We start from the raw sequence: 16,155 nt of genomic DNA, 5'->3' as shown, positions 1-16,155 counted from the left end.
CTATTTTCTTGGGCTCCAAAATCACTGGAGATGGTGACTGCAGCCATGAAATTAAAAGATACTTGCTTCTTGAAGAAAAGCTATTGACAAACCTAGACAATGTATTAAAAAGCAGATATCACCTTGCTGACAAAGGTCCATATATGGTTTTTCCAGTAGTCCTGTATGGATGTGAGAATTGGACCATAAAGAAGGCTGAGCACTGAAGAATTGATGTTTTTGAACTGTGGTGCTGGAGAAGACTTGAGAGTCCCTTGAACTGGAAGATCAAATCCTAAAGGAAATCAACCCTGAATATTAATTGGAAAGACTGATGCTGAGGCTGAAACTCCAATACTTAGGCCACCTGATACAAAGAGCCGACTCATTGGAAAAGACTCTGATGTTGGGAAAGATTGAGGGCAATAGGAGAAGGGGCCAGCAGAGGATGAGGTGGTTGGATGGCAGAGTTGGCTGAATGGACATGAGTTTGAGCAAACTCTGGGAGAAAGTGAAGAACAAGGGAGCCTGGTGTGCTGCAGTCCATGGGGTCACAAAGAGGTGGACACAGCTGAGTGACAGAACAGCAATAACAAAGCAGTTCAACCATCAATAACCTTACAAAACTAAAGCACCAGGCCCAGATGGGTTTGCTGATTATTTCTATCAAACATTTAAGGAGGAAATCATAGCTATTCTCTATAATGTCTTCCAGAAGACAGAAGCAGAGTGAATACTTCTTATTTTGTTCTATGAGACCAGGCTTGCCCTAATACCAAACTGAAATGAAGATAAGACAAGAATAGTAAATCACATATCAATATATCTTTCGAAAATATATGCAAAAGTCCTCAACAAAATATAGGAAATTAAATCTGACAATGTATAAAATAATTATACACCATAACCAAGTGATATTTACCCATACATGCACGACTCGTTCAACAGTCAAAAAAAAAAAATCAATGAATGTAATCCATCCCTTTAACAGGGTAAAAAAAAAAAAGATCAAATTATAAATAGCAGGAAAAAATAATTGAAAAACTCAACACCCATTCATTTATAAAAACCTCAGTAAGGACTATAGGGGGAAGCTTCCTTAACTTGATATAAAAGCATCTACAAAATCCTATTGCTAATATATACTTAATGGTGAGAAACTCCAAACTTTCCTACAATTAGGAACAAGGAAAAGATGTCCCTCTCATCATTGCTTATCAACACTATATCAAAAATCTTAGATGATTTGATAAGAAACAAAAAGGAAATAAAAGATTTACAAAGTAGGAAGGATGAAATATAACCATCCTTTTTACTATATGACATCATAATTTACTTAGACAATCCTAAGGAATCAACAGAAAAAAAAAACAAACCCTCCTGAAACTAATAAATGATTATGTGAGGTTGCAGTGTACGAAGGAAGACGAAAGTTAATAGTTTTCCTCCATACCAGCAATGAACAAATGTAATTTGAAGTTAAAAACACAACAGTGTTTGCAGTACTTAGGTATAAATCTAACAAAATATATACAAGATCTTTATGAAGAAAACCACAACTCTGGTGAAAGATCAAAGGAGACTTAAATGGAAAGATCATCCGTGTTCATGGGTTGGAAGACAACCTTGTCAAGATGTTTGTTATTCCAACTTGTCCTATGGATTTATCATAAACTCAATCTCAGCAAGTTATTATGTGAATATCAACAAACTGATTCTAAAACTTATATGGAGAGGCAAAAGATCTAGAATAGCCAACTCAATTTGGAAAGAGAAGATTAAGTTATAGAACTGACTCAAAAACTATAGCAATCAAGATTGTGTGACAGTGGCAAAAGAATAGACAGATCTATTTGCAACACAACAGAGAGCCCAAAATAAACCCACAAACTCAGTCAACTGATCTTTGATAAAGGAGTAGAGAAAATACAATGGAACAAAGTCCCTTCAACAGTGCTGGAACTGGATATCCACATGCAAAACAATTTAAACAGACCTTATACTCTTCACAGAATAACTCAAAGAGGATCACAGTCCTAAATCCAAAATACGTAACAATAAAGCCTAGAAGATAACATAGGGGAAAATCTAGGTGATCTTGGGTAAAGCTTTGACTTTTTATATAAAATTCCAAACGCATGATTCTTGAAGGATATAACTGATAATCTACTTCACTAAAATTAAAACTTCAAAACACATACACATACATATTATATATATATACATATGTATACTTCCCCTGATTATAATAATTATAGTAGCACTATTCATATCTGCATATATGGATAGGTGTCTGATAAAGTATATATTATATATATGTAGTATATAATATAAAATATTACATATATAAAATATATACATGATAGCAGCACTATCCATATCCATACCATAATATATTTTTTATATAGTACAAACACATGCACACACAAACACTTCTCTTTGAAAACAAAATTGGCAAAATAAACTTTTTATAGGGACTTGTTTACATAGACAAGTGGGGCACCAACAAAATTAACATGCTGTCATTTAATGGCTGCATCTGTGATTAGTCTTGCATGCACAGTATCTGATTTCTTAAGAATTTAAATGTTTTAAAGTGTCATTTAATATCAGCATTCCAGCCAGAGGTTATTTTAGCCAGACAAGGTGAATACCAAGACAGGAGTGTAACATTCTCTTGCCACCTAGGATCCCATTAAGTGGCCCAGTATACACTGAAACCATAGATTCTTGCCTTAGCTCTATTAAACCACAGACATTTGAAAAACTGAGTCATAACTGACATATAACGTTAGGTTTAAGCATTCAATAATTAGATATTTGTGTATACTGCAAAACGATCACCACTATAAGTCTAGTTCAGTAAGCTTAACATCTATCACTGCTGCTGCTGCTGCTGCTAAGTCGCTTCAGTCGTGTCGGACTCTGTGCGACCCCATAGACGGCCGCCCACCAGGCTCCTCCGTCCCTGGGATTCTCTAGGCAAGAACACTGGAATGGGTTGCCATTTCCTTCTCCAATGCATGAAAGTGAAAAGTGAAAGTGAAGTCGCTCGGTCATGTCCGGTCGTGTTCGACTCTTCGCGACCCCATGGACTGCAGCCTACCAGGCTCCTCCATCCATGGGATTTTCCAGGCAAGAGTACGGGAGTGGGTTGCCATTGCTTCTCTGAACATCCATCACTACATATAATTAAAATGTTTTCTCCTATGATGAGAACTCTTGAGATTTACTCTGTTAGCAATTTTCAAAATATATATACAGTATTAATAACTATAGTCACTATGCTGTAGACTACATTCCCAAGATTGAATTCCAGTTTTATGGGATCATTCTGCTTTATACCAGAATGACAGCTTGTTTGGTTAGCTCCCCCTTGCATTCTTAAAAGTCTTCCAGTTTGGGTAATAAAGTATTTTCTCACCCTACTTGTATTATGGTATTTTGATTTTGGTTGGCATGATATAGCTTTTCCGTCTGTTGACTTTTTAAATTGTTTTGAACATAAAAATATTTTTGTGTCATCTATATTGCTTACATGTCATTATTCAAACAATACTAAAGTGTATAATGAAAAACTTTCCAATTTTTCTCCACTGCCCCCACTAGAATCACCGCCTCAAGATGATTCAAATTAGCAGTTTGATAAGAATATTTTTTAAATTACTTTTAATTGGAAGATAACTGTTTTATAATATTATGCTATTTTCTGCCATATATCAACATGAATAGGCAACATGAATAGGTTTATGTATGTCCCCTCACTCCTGAACCTCTCTCCCACCTCCTACCCGCTCCCACTCATCTAAGTTATCACAGGGCATTGGATTTGAGCCCCCTGTATCATACGGCCAGTTTCCACTGGCTATCTAATTTTACATATGATAATATACATGTTTCAATGCTTCTTGCTTAAAAAAAAAAACTATGCATGTGTGTAATGTGCATTCAAAATTCACACATATAAATGATACACAGGGTTTATGAAAGCATGTTCCTCTACCAGTTAAAATATAGGATCATAAAATATATATTACTCTTCAATCTGTTATGTATTATTTTCACTTTATATTATGATCTTTATGATTATCATTATAAGTTAAATATATCTTTTTTGAATAACTGCATAATCTACATTAAGTGTATTCTGAGGTTTATTCAACACTTCTCTCATTGATGAAAAAAGTCAATATTTGTTCCAACAAACAGTGCTACAACTGACATCTTTGTATGTGTACTTGTATGTGTATATTGTTGTTATTTAGTTGCTAAGTTGTGTCCAACTCTTTTGCCACCCCATGCACTGCAGCCTGCCAGGCTCCTCTGTCCATGGGATTTTCCAGACAAGAATACTGGAGTGGGTTGCCATTTCCTTCTCCAGGGGATCTTCCCAACCCAGGGATTGAACCTGCATCTCCTGCGATGGCAGGAAGATTCTTTACTGCTAAGCCACTAAGGAAACCCATATATATATATTATCTCCTTTTATATTAATTTTTGCATTTTTATAAAATTAATTTCTATAATTGAGACTTGGTGAAGGGAATAGTATATCCATTTAAAAATCATTATGTTCAGTACAAATGATTCACACTTCCACCAGCAAATGTGTCCATTTTGTCACATCTTTGCCAGCACCAGATGTCATAAGCCTTTAACAGTTTTACCAATCCTGATTTGTGAAAATTTGTGCCTCATTATAGCTAAAATTTGCATCTCTATGACTACTAGAGGATAAGCATCATTTTATCTTAATTGGCAATTTGCATCTCCTTTTCTATGAACAGCCTCTTCTTAGCCATTTTCTTAAGTTGTTTTTCTTTTAATGATCAGTTTCTACATTTTATATTAGGAATTTTTAATAACTTTCTGTTTTGTTTCTGGTATGTCCTTTATATAACATACTTTTTATATAATTAGTTTAAAGTTCAGAGATTAGAATAATACAGATATTTATTACTATTTTGTGCTCCTTTTCATCTGTTTTGCAATTTTGGTATGTTGTTGGCTTTAGTGTTTATTCTTTGTTATAACTAATTAAGCTCTGATATTCAAGAAAAGGAAGATACTTAATACAGTAATTTAACAGATAAAGTGTTTTCTACTAAATTTTATGCTAAAATTCTAAGGTGAATATATAGTACTACTAATTAACAACCAAAAGTTAATTAATCAAAGCTCTGAGGTTACCAAAATATAATTATGTTCATTCCAGTCCTTCCTAAGACCAAGAGTAGCCAAAGCAAAGCAATTCTAATGAAATTTATTGTCACTTTGCTTCTTATTTAACTTACATTCATGAAATAATGTTTCATATTGTATGTCTCCAGGAGCTTCCCTGGTGGCTCGGACAGTAGAGAATCTGCCTGCAATGCAGGACACTCAGGTTCAGTCCCTGGGTCTGGAAGATCTCCTGAAGAAGGAAGTGGCAACCCACTCCAGTATTCTTTCCTGGGAAACCCCATAGACAGAGGAGCCTCGTGGGCTATAAGCCACAGGGTTGCAAATATTTGGACACGACTGAGTGACTAGCATAGTACATAAAAGCAGAATACAGAGTTAAATGCTTTAACAATATCGACAGTCATTCTGTAGAGAACAATCCAGGAATAAAAGCAAAAATCACCAGTCCAAAAACAATATTGAAAGTGACTATATTATCAAATATGGAGTGTCAAAATAATATCATAAAACTACCCTCAATATACTTTTCATGCAGAAAAGTTAGAAAAGAGTCAAACATGACTGAGCACGCACACACACATGCATGTACACACACACATATATATATAACGAAATCACTTTGCTATACGCCAGAAACTAATGCAACACTGTAAATCAACTGTACCTCAATAAAAAAACATTAAAAGTCAATCAGCCAGCAGAATTCATTAGAAACACTTAAACTGTTATGTATACAGAACAAAGGAGGATACCACAAAAGGGTAATGAATAAATCTTAGTTTCAAACCCATTCTTGTGTAAAATTGTCTATGCATTGTATGCCTTTTCTAGAAGTGAATATATATGTTCTATTTATGGGATGCCTTTCCAGTGTTAAAACACACCTTAGATATATAACGATGTTTTATTCAGTTATGTTATCAAGTTATGGCTTTGTAAGCTTGGAGATAAGAAACAGTGTTCCAGGAATGGTATGATTCAGCAGTTGGCAGATTTCAGTAAATATCAATGTTCATGTCAAATAGAAAATACATAATAGTTACTGAAACCTGGTGACATATTCGTCTATAGTTGGTGCAGTGCCATGAATCCAGAAGTTGTGCATATCCACTCTGGATATGTAGGAACTCTTGTTATGAGATATATATAAAAGTTTCATACAGGGCATCCATTCTCTGTGTCTTCTAAATAGACTGCAGTCCTACTTGAGTACCATGGAAAGAACACTGAAACTGAGATGTGGATAACTACATCTTAGTATTTCCATTATTGGCCTTAAATAATTTTCCAGCAGTAATAAACTTACAGAGATTATGTAAGCCAAATTTCTAATCTTATGAATTATAGTAGAAAAGTGAGGTAAAACAGCAGTCAACTGACTTGTCCAAGTCTCAAAGCCAAAGTGGCAAAGCTGGGACTCCAACCCTAACATTTTCATTTCAGACCAGTGGGCCTGACATACAGCACTGTGCTGACATAAAGTAGCTTCTCCTTGAATTTCCTCATCTGTAATATGAGTTGTTGAACTTGAGCAGTGGTTTTCACACACCGTATTCCATGTGATCCTAGGGTTTCACAGGATGACTTGAGGACCACTTGGAAATAAGCATGAGATGATGCATAATAGTCACGACTCAGGGCCTCATTGGAGTTTTATGTAGGATTCATTTGAAAAAAAAAAATTAATGCTACTGGAGATCAGTGGAGAAATAACTCTAGAAAGAATGAAGGGATGGAGCCAAAGCAAAAACAATACCCAGTTGTGGATGTGACTGGTGATAGAAGCAAGGATATGATGCTGTAAAGAGCAATATTGCATAGGAACCTGGAATGTCAAGTCCATGAATCAAGGCAAATTGGAAGTGGTCAAACAAGAGATGGCAAGAGTGAACATCGACATTCTAGGAATCAGCAAACTAAAATGGACTGGAATGGGTGAATTTAACTCAGATGACCATTATGTCTACAACTGCAGGCAGGAATCCCTCAGAACAAATGGAGTGGCCATCATCGTCCACAAAAGAGTCCGAAATGCAGTACTTGGATGCAATCTCAAAAATGACAGAATGATCTCTGTTCATCTCCAAGGCAAACCATTCAATGTCAGTTATCGAAGTCTATGCCCCAACCAGAAATGCTGAAGAAGCTGAAGTTGAACGGTTCAATGAAGACCTACAAGACCTTTTAGAACTAACACCCAAAAAAGATGTCCTTTTCATTATAGGGGACTGGAATGCAAAAGTAGGAAGTCAAGAAACATCTGGAGTAACAGGCCAATTTGGCCTTGGAATGTGGAATGAAGCAGGGCAAAGACTAATAGAGTTTTGCCAAGAAAATGCACTGGTCATAGCAAACACCCTCTTCCAACAACACAAGAGAATACTCTACACATGGACATCACCAGATGGTCAACACCGAAATCAGATTGATTATATTCTCTACAGCCAAAGATGGAGAAGCTCTATACAGTCAACAAAAACAAGCTCAGGAGCTGACTGTGGCTCAGATCATGAACTTATTATTGCCAAATTCAGACTTAAATTGAAGAAAGTAGGGAAAACCGCAAGACCATTCAGGTATGACCTAAATCAAATCCCTTATGATTATACACTGGAAGTGAGAAATAGATTTAAGGGCCTAGATCTGATAGACAGAGTGCCTGATGAACTATGGACGGAGGTTCGTGACATTGTACAGGAGACAGGGAACAAGACCATCCCCATGGAAAAGAAATGCAAGAAAGCAAAATGGCTGTCTGGGGAGGCCTTACAAATAGCTGTGAAGAGAAGAGAGGCGAAAAGCAAAGGAGAAAAGGAAAGATATAAGCATCTGAATGCAGAGTTCCAAAGAATAGCAAGAAGAGATAAGAAAGCCATCTTCAGCGATCAATGCAAAGAAATAGAGGAAAAGAACAGAATGGGAAAGACTAGAGATCTCTTCAAGAAAATTAGAGATACCAAGGGAACATTTCATGCAAAGATGGGCTCGATAAAGGACAGAAATGGTATGGACCTAACAGAAGCAGAAGATATTAAGAAGAGGTGGCAAGAATACACGGAAGAACTGTACAAAAATGATCTTCATGACCCAGATAATCATGATCATGTGATCACTAATCTAGAATCAGACATCTTGGAAAGTGAAGTCAAGTGGGCCTTAGAAAGCATCACTATGAACAAAGCTAGTGGAGGTGATGGAATTCCAGTTGAGCTATTTCAAATCCTGAAAGATGATGCTGTGAAAGTGCTGCACTCAATATGCCAGCAAATTGGAAAACTCAGCAGTGGTCACAGGACTGGAAAAGGTCAGTTTTCATTCCAATTCGAAAGAAAGGCAATGCCAAAGAATGCTCAAACTACCGCACAACTGCACTCATCTCACATGCTAGTAAAGTAATGCTCAAAATTCTCCAAGCCAGGCTTCAGCAATACGTGAACCATGTACTTCCAGATGTTCAAGCTGGTTTTAGAAAAGGCAGAGGAACCAGAGATCAAATTGCCAACATCCACTGGATCATGGACAAAGCAAGAGAGTTCCAGAAAAACATCTATTTCTGCTTTATTGACTATGCCAAAGTCTTTGACTGTGTGGATCACAATAAACTGTGGAAAATTCTGAAAGAGATGGGAATACCAGACCACCTGACCTGCCTCTTGAGAAGTCTGTATGCAGGTCAGGAAGCAACAGTTAGAAATGGACATGGAACAACAGACTGGTTCCAAATAGGAAAAGGAGTATGTCAAGGCTGTATATTGTCACCCTGCTTATTTAGCTTCTATGCAGAGTACATCATGAGAAACGCTGGACTGGAAGACACACAAGCTGGAATCAAGATTGCCTGGAGAAATATCAATCACCTCAGATATGCAGATGACACCACCCTTATGGCAGAAAGTGAAGAGGAGCTAAAAGGCCTCTTGATGAAAGTGAAAGAGGAGAGCGAAAAAATTGGCTTAAGGCTCAACATTCAGAAAACGAAGATCATGGCATCCGGTCCCACGACTTCATGGGAAATAGATGGGGAAACAGTGGAAACAGTGTCAGACGTTATTTTTGGGGGCTCCAAAATCACTGCAGATGGTGATTGCAGCCATGAAATTAAAAGATGCTTACTCCTTGGAAGAAAAGTTATGACCAACCTAGATGGCATATTCAAAAGCAGAGACATTACTTTGCCGACTAAGGTCCATCTAGTCAAGGCTATGGTTTTTCCTGTGGTCATGTATGGATGTGAGAGTTGGACTGTGAAGAAGGCTGAGCGCCGAAGAATTGATGCTTTTGAACTGTGGTGTTGGAGAAGACTCTTGAGAGTCCCTTGGATTGCAAGGAGATCCAACCAGTCCATTCTGAAGGAGATCAGCCCTGGGATTTCTTTGGAAGGAATGATGCTAAAGCTGAAACTCCAATACTTTGTCCACCTCATGAGAAGAGTTGACTCATTGGAAGAGACTCTGATGCTGGGAGGAATTGGGGGCAGGAGGAGAAGGGAACGACAGAGGATGAGATGGCTGGATGGCATCACAGACTCGATGGACTGAGGCTTGAGTGAACTACGGGAGTGGTGATGGACAGGGAGGCCTGGCGTGCTTCGATTCATGGGGTCACAAAGAGTTGGACATGACTGAGCGACTGAACTGAACTGATCTAATAGATTAACAACAGATTAATTTCCAAAATATACAAACAGCTCATACAACTTAATATAAAAAAAAATAAGAAATGAGTAGCATACCGAAATAAACATTTTCTCTAAAGAAGGCATACAAATGGCCAAGAGGCACATGAAAAGATGGTCAATATCACTAATTAACATGCAAATCAAAACCTTAAGGAGGCATCACGTCGCACCAGTCAGAATGGCCATCTTTAAAAAGTCTAAAAATAATAAATGCTGAAGAAATTGTGGAGAAAAAGGAACACTTTTACACTGCGATGGAAAGGTAAACTGGTATAGTCACTATGGAGAGCAATATGAAAGCTTCTAGAGTTGCAGCAGGATCCAGCAATCCCACTCTTGGGCATGTATCTGGAGAAAACTCTAATTCAAAAAGATATATGCAGCCTAGTGTTCATAGCAACATTATTCCAGGACATGGAAGCAACCCAAATGTCCATCAACAGATGAGTGGATTAAAAAGATGTGGTGCATATATACAATGGAATATCACTGAGTCATAAAAAATGAATGAAATAATGTCACTTGCAGGAACATGGATGGACCTAGAGATCATTTTAAGAAGCAAAATAAGTCAAAGACAAATAATTGAAATTACTTACATGTAGAATCTAAAAAATGATACAAATCAACTTATTTAAAAATATGAATATACTCACAGACATAGAAAACAAACTTACAGTTACCAAAGGGTAAGGAGGGAGATGAGGAGTGATAAGTTAGGAGTTTGGGATTAATATATACACACTACTATATGCAAAATAGATAACCAATAAGGACTGACTGTATAGCACAGCGACCTATACTCAGTATCTTGTACTAACCTATAATGGAAAAGAATTTGAAAAAGAATGTATATATATATATATATATACATATATATATATATATAACTGAAAAAAATAACAGGTTGCATCTAATCACCAGCAGACATTTTATAGATTATATCAAATTGTATTAAAACCCTGGACTCCAATCTTACTTCCTTAAGACCTATCCATTTTTCAAAGTACTATTAAAACTGTAATTCTCCCTTTACTAGTCACTAGAATTCTCGGAGTGTATATTATACATCTTTGAATTGGCAGAATATAATAAGCAGATGCTTAATAAATATTTAACTGAACTATTAAGAAACAGAAGTTAAGATTTTTCCAGAGATCTAGAAAACCTCATTGCAAATCTGCCAGTGTATGCACAATGATCATCTTAGAAGGTTTTAATTATCAGTGTTAAGGTTAATATGCAGTAACGGTTATACAGGATCTCCTAAGCATGGCAATCAGCAATTAACAAATGTGCCAAATATAAAATTCTAATTACCAGTGCTTATATAGTCCATTCTCTAACTGCCGTACCACGTGCCTGAACTTTATGTATAGTTGTCCAACTATAGGGCTGATTGGGTTTTATGAATAAGAGAATATGTGTCAAGTATCAGACTGAATATATTTAAAGATTCTGGTGAGCTGAAGTGAGATGGTCACAGATAGAACAAGATAGACATTTACTGAAGAAAAGTGTCCAGCAAAGCAATACAACCAAGCATGGTGGACCAAATTATTATGCAAAATCACAAGGGGAGTACTTTATTCTGAGAGTATCACTGTAAACACTGTCTAGTCAAGCAACAATAAGCAAGACATTAGGTAAGTTATGTGTGCTTGTATTCATAGCACATGAACCAAAAATGGTAGTCATGAGTATAGCTAATATGGTAAAAAACTATAAGTCATATAATAAATTTTGCAATGTCACTCATATATATTTATATCTTTATATTAAAGTTTAAAAATGACATTTCAGGTTTTTAATATAAATATAGTAAAGTATATAAATTCATTTATTCAGTGATTTTGAGGGACCTACTCTATGCTAGGTAATATTCTATACATGCTGAGAATACAGTCATTAATAAAAGTGGCATGAAGATAATGAAAGTATATAATGCATTGTAGGAATAGGAGTGAATTTTATGCTCATCAATTCACCTTTCTGTTGTTTTTGGTTGGGTGGATTTTGTGGCTAGTAATCATTTTCTTCTTTTTTAAGAAAAGGCTCATGAGTGCTCTGCCCTATTCATTTTGACAAGGATGCATAATTTTCTACCTGTGCACTTTACACTTAAAGAATATCTTTGTTGTCATTGTTGTTCAATCACTAAGTCATGTCTGACTCTTTGCAACCCCATGTACTACAGCACTCCAGGCTTCCTTGTCCTTCACTATCTCCCAGAATTTGCTCAAATTCATGTCCATTGAGTCAGTGATGCTATCTGTAGCTCAGATGGTAAAGAATCCATTTGCAATGCAGAAGACATGGGTTTGATTCCTGGGTTGAGAAAATCCCCTGGAGAAGGAAATGGCGACCCACTCCAGTATTCTTGCCTGGGAAATCACATGGACAGAGGCTCCTGGCTGGCTAAAGTCCATAGATTGCAGAGTTGGATGTGACTGAGTGACTAAGCACATATGTGGGTGTATCAAATTGAGTAAAAAAAATCTTGGCTAGGTATAAGATTCTTCAAGTCACATTTTATTTCCTTCAGAATTTTGTAGCTATTATTCCAGTAGCTTTTGCCTTTAGATGAGTAAAATTTGAAGCCACTCTGATTCCCATCCTTCCCTTGGATGAGGTACCATTTATACCTGAACTCTTTATTTATTTTTTAATTTAGGATAATTGCTTTACAGAATTTTGTTGGTTTCTGCCAAATATCAACATGAATCAGCCATAGTGTACCTGAACTCTTGAATTCTTCTTTTGTCTTAAAGTTCAATCCCATTACCAAGATATAATGTACTGAAAATCATTTTAAATCAGTTTCTTGTAGTATATGAAATTCTATTTTTTTCAGTCACTTGGAGGAAAACTTTCCCCTATCATAGGTTAATTTACTTTTCCATTTGCAGTTTATTTTTTATAGGAACATTTATCCATACATTGCTTTATTACTGTCTATGGTATTTCTATATGGTTGCCATGTTGTTTTTATCTGAAATTTACAGTAGCCAACTCTGTGCAGATATTTATTCAACTCCATATCTCATGATGCCCTTCTCACCTACCAGAGAATACTGTCTTTTCTTAGCACTTCTAATTGGGAGAAGACATGATATTGTCCATTTTATCTGTTCTCATGAAGCCTGAGAACCCAGGGTGGATTTATAAGGGCGTGTGGAGATGGTAGTGTGCCAGGGAAATGGAAGACAGCAAAATTATGGTCAGTTGTATTGGTGAGCAAGGACTATGCTCCCTATTAACTATTTTTTGAGTCCACTGTAAGGTTTGATGATTTGCTTTTTTTAGTGAGAGAGTGGTCACTTGGTCTTCAAGATTTCTTTCCAAGTAAAAGTGAAGTGTTTTGCTTTTGACGGAGACCATAATATTCGGGGGTTATTTGCCTCTCTGCAATGTGGAGTACTGAGATCTTTTTCAAAATTCTGTCCATTTTTGTGACCATCTGTAGAAGTTTTCTATGGCTGCCATAACAAATGACCACAAACTGGATGGCTTAAGATGAGAAATGTATTCTTTCACAGTTCTGGAAGCCAAAGTTTGAAATCAAAGTGTTGACAGAGTTCCATGCCTCTCCCCAAGCTTTTGGGGGCTGCTGGTGTTCCTTAGCTTGTAACTGTCTAACTTTGATTTCTGCCTCTTTTTTACATGGCATTTTCCTGTTTGTCTCTTACCCTCTTTCTTCCCTTCCAAGGATGCTTTGGATTTAGGACCCACCTAGTCCATAGCTATCTCATTTAGAGAGTCTTAAATTAATTACATACATCTGCACAGGCCTTTTTTCTACATCAGATCACATTCACAGGTCCTAGCTGTGCATATCACTTGTGCCACCATTCAATTCAAAATACCACCAATATTATTATTTGGGGGAGGGGCTGTTGTTTTAGATGTTATTCATCATGTAGGTCCTTGAAAGTTTTCTCTCACTTGCAGGCTGCCAGCTTTTAATGACTTTTTTTGCATAAAGAAGTCCCTTTTACTTAGTTTGATTCTCCATTTTATACTTTTGTAAGGTTTTAGGCACCCAGTTTTAGCTCATTTTAATGTGCTTCCACCTGTCATCTTACCCCACTAGTATGTTTTAATTTATGGATAACAGCAATACAGATACCTTTAAACTGTATTGTGGGGCTTCCCATGTGGCACTAGTGGTAAAGAACTCACCCGCCAATGCAGGAGATGTAAGAGACATGGGTTCAATCCCTAAGTCAGGAAGATCCCCTGAAGGAAGGCACAGCAATCCACTCCAGTATTCTTGCCTGGGAAATCGCATGGACAGAGGAGCCTGGCGGGCTGCAGTCCATAGAGTCATACACAGCTGAAGCGACTTAGCATGTGTAATTATTAAAATTATGGTAAAGTCCATTATGAAGTTCAGAATCTATGTTATATCATTTCTTTGCTGTCATGAGATCATTGTTCAGTCGCTTGGTTGTGTACTACTCTTTGCATAATGAGATCACAGTAGTTTTTAAGAGTATGATATGCCATCAAAATAGGTATGACATACTTCAGCAGATAGAGAGCACTCCTGATCTCCTATCTTTTCAGTTTTTCCAGTTAATGTAGTTTTATCTCTACCTGCTAAATTTCTAGAAATCCCTTTTCAGTCTACTGAATTATCTGAAGAGGAGAGTGAAAAAGTTGGCTTAAAGCTCAACATTCAGAAAACGAAGATCATGGCATTTGGTCCCATCACTTCATGGGAAATAGATGCGGAAACAGTGGAAACAGTGTCAGACGTTATTTTGGGGGGCTCCAAAATCACTGCAGAGGGTGACTGCAGCCATGAAATTAAAAGACGCTTACTCCTTGGAAGAAAAGTTATGACCAACCTATATAGTATATTCAAAAGCAGAGACATTACTTTGCCAACTAAGGTCTGTCTAGTCAAGGCTATGGTTTTTCCTGTGGTCATGTATGGATGTGAGGGTTGGACTGTGAAGAAGGCTGAGCACTGAAGAATTGATGCATTTGAACTGTGGTGTTGGAGAAGACTCTTGAGAGTCCCTTGGACTGCAAGGAGATCCAACCAGTCCATTCTGAAGGAGATCAACCCTGGGATTTCTTAGGAAGGAATGATGCTAAAGCGGAAGCTCCAATACTTTGGACACCTCATGCGAAGAGTTGACTCATTGGACAAGACTCTGATGCTGGGAGGAATTGGGGGCAGGAGGAGAAGGGGACAACAGAGGATGAGATGGCTGGATGGCATCACGGACTCGATGGACGTGAGTCTGAGTGAACTCCGGGAGATGGTGATAGACAGGGAGGCCTGGCGTGCTGCGATTCATGGTGTCACAAAGAGTCGGACACAACTGAGCGACTGAACTGAACTGAACTGAACTGAACTGTCTGAGAATACAGTTTATTCAGGCTTCCTTGGTGGCTCAGCCAGTAAAGAATCTGCCTGCCGTGTAGGAAACCCAGGTTTGATCCCTGGATTGGAAAGATCCCCTGGAGAAGGGAATGGCTACGTATTCCAGTTTTCTTGCCTGGAGAATTCCATAGAGGGCCTTGGTGGGCTACAGTCCTTGGGATTGCAGAGAGTCAGATATGACTGAGTGAGTAACACACAGACACACACACACACACACACACACACACACACACGAGTTTATTCAGTGTGGACAAACTAGGTTTCTTTTCAAATGCCATACAGAGAAAACAGGGTTATCTGAACCATCCACAGATTTTGGTTTGTGCATTTTTCTCTGTTTGTTTTTATTTCTGTTGCAGCTCAAAGGTATCAACAGAGAAAACCAGTGCAGCATAGTCTGATGTTCTTGCTGGTCTGGATATTTGTATAAGCTCTAGTTGTCAAGCCTGGGTCCCAAGTTTATAAATATCTAATGCAAATTTATATGCCCAGCATTATCTCCAAAGAGATCTGCAATGTCAGGGTACTTGCATCTGCAAGTGTAAACTTTCCCCAACAAACATCTTGAATCTGATGTTGAGCCCGGGTGACCAGTCAGTATTCCTGACCAGTCAGTATTCCTTTTTCTTATGATGAATTCACCCTATCAGTGGATATCAGTCAAGAGAGACCTCACTCTTTAATAAAGAATATCATGAAACTTAAAAAAAAAAAAAGAGGTTGGGTTTAATCTCATTTTTCCCAGGAAACTATCTATGGAAATGTAATTGTTTCCTCTTTAGCAACCAGTCATATATAAAAATATACATTGGATTTCTAGAATTTATGTCACCATAAAATAAGTGTTACTAATCTTATTTTTAGTTATTTTATTTTGCATCTTTTGTAAAAATAAACTTCACTGTTTTAAAAAATT

The 16,155-nt window shown here is 37.2% G+C and overlaps 1 protein-coding gene across 2 annotated transcripts in view; it reads right to left on the bottom strand.

Moving 5' to 3' along the window:
• IL7 (interleukin 7) overlaps nt 1–16,155 on the bottom strand; it is a 58,566-nt gene that overhangs the window by 16,597 nt on the left and 25,814 nt on the right.

Source organism: Ovis aries, chromosome 9 (genome assembly GCF_016772045.2).
Source record: "Ovis aries strain OAR_USU_Benz2616 breed Rambouillet chromosome 9, ARS-UI_Ramb_v3.0, whole genome shotgun sequence".
In the NCBI taxonomy this organism is placed as follows: Eukaryota; Metazoa; Chordata; class Mammalia; order Artiodactyla; family Bovidae; genus Ovis; species Ovis aries.
Note: the sequence above shows the minus strand (reverse complement) of the source record. Positions and strands in the feature narration are given on the sequence as shown.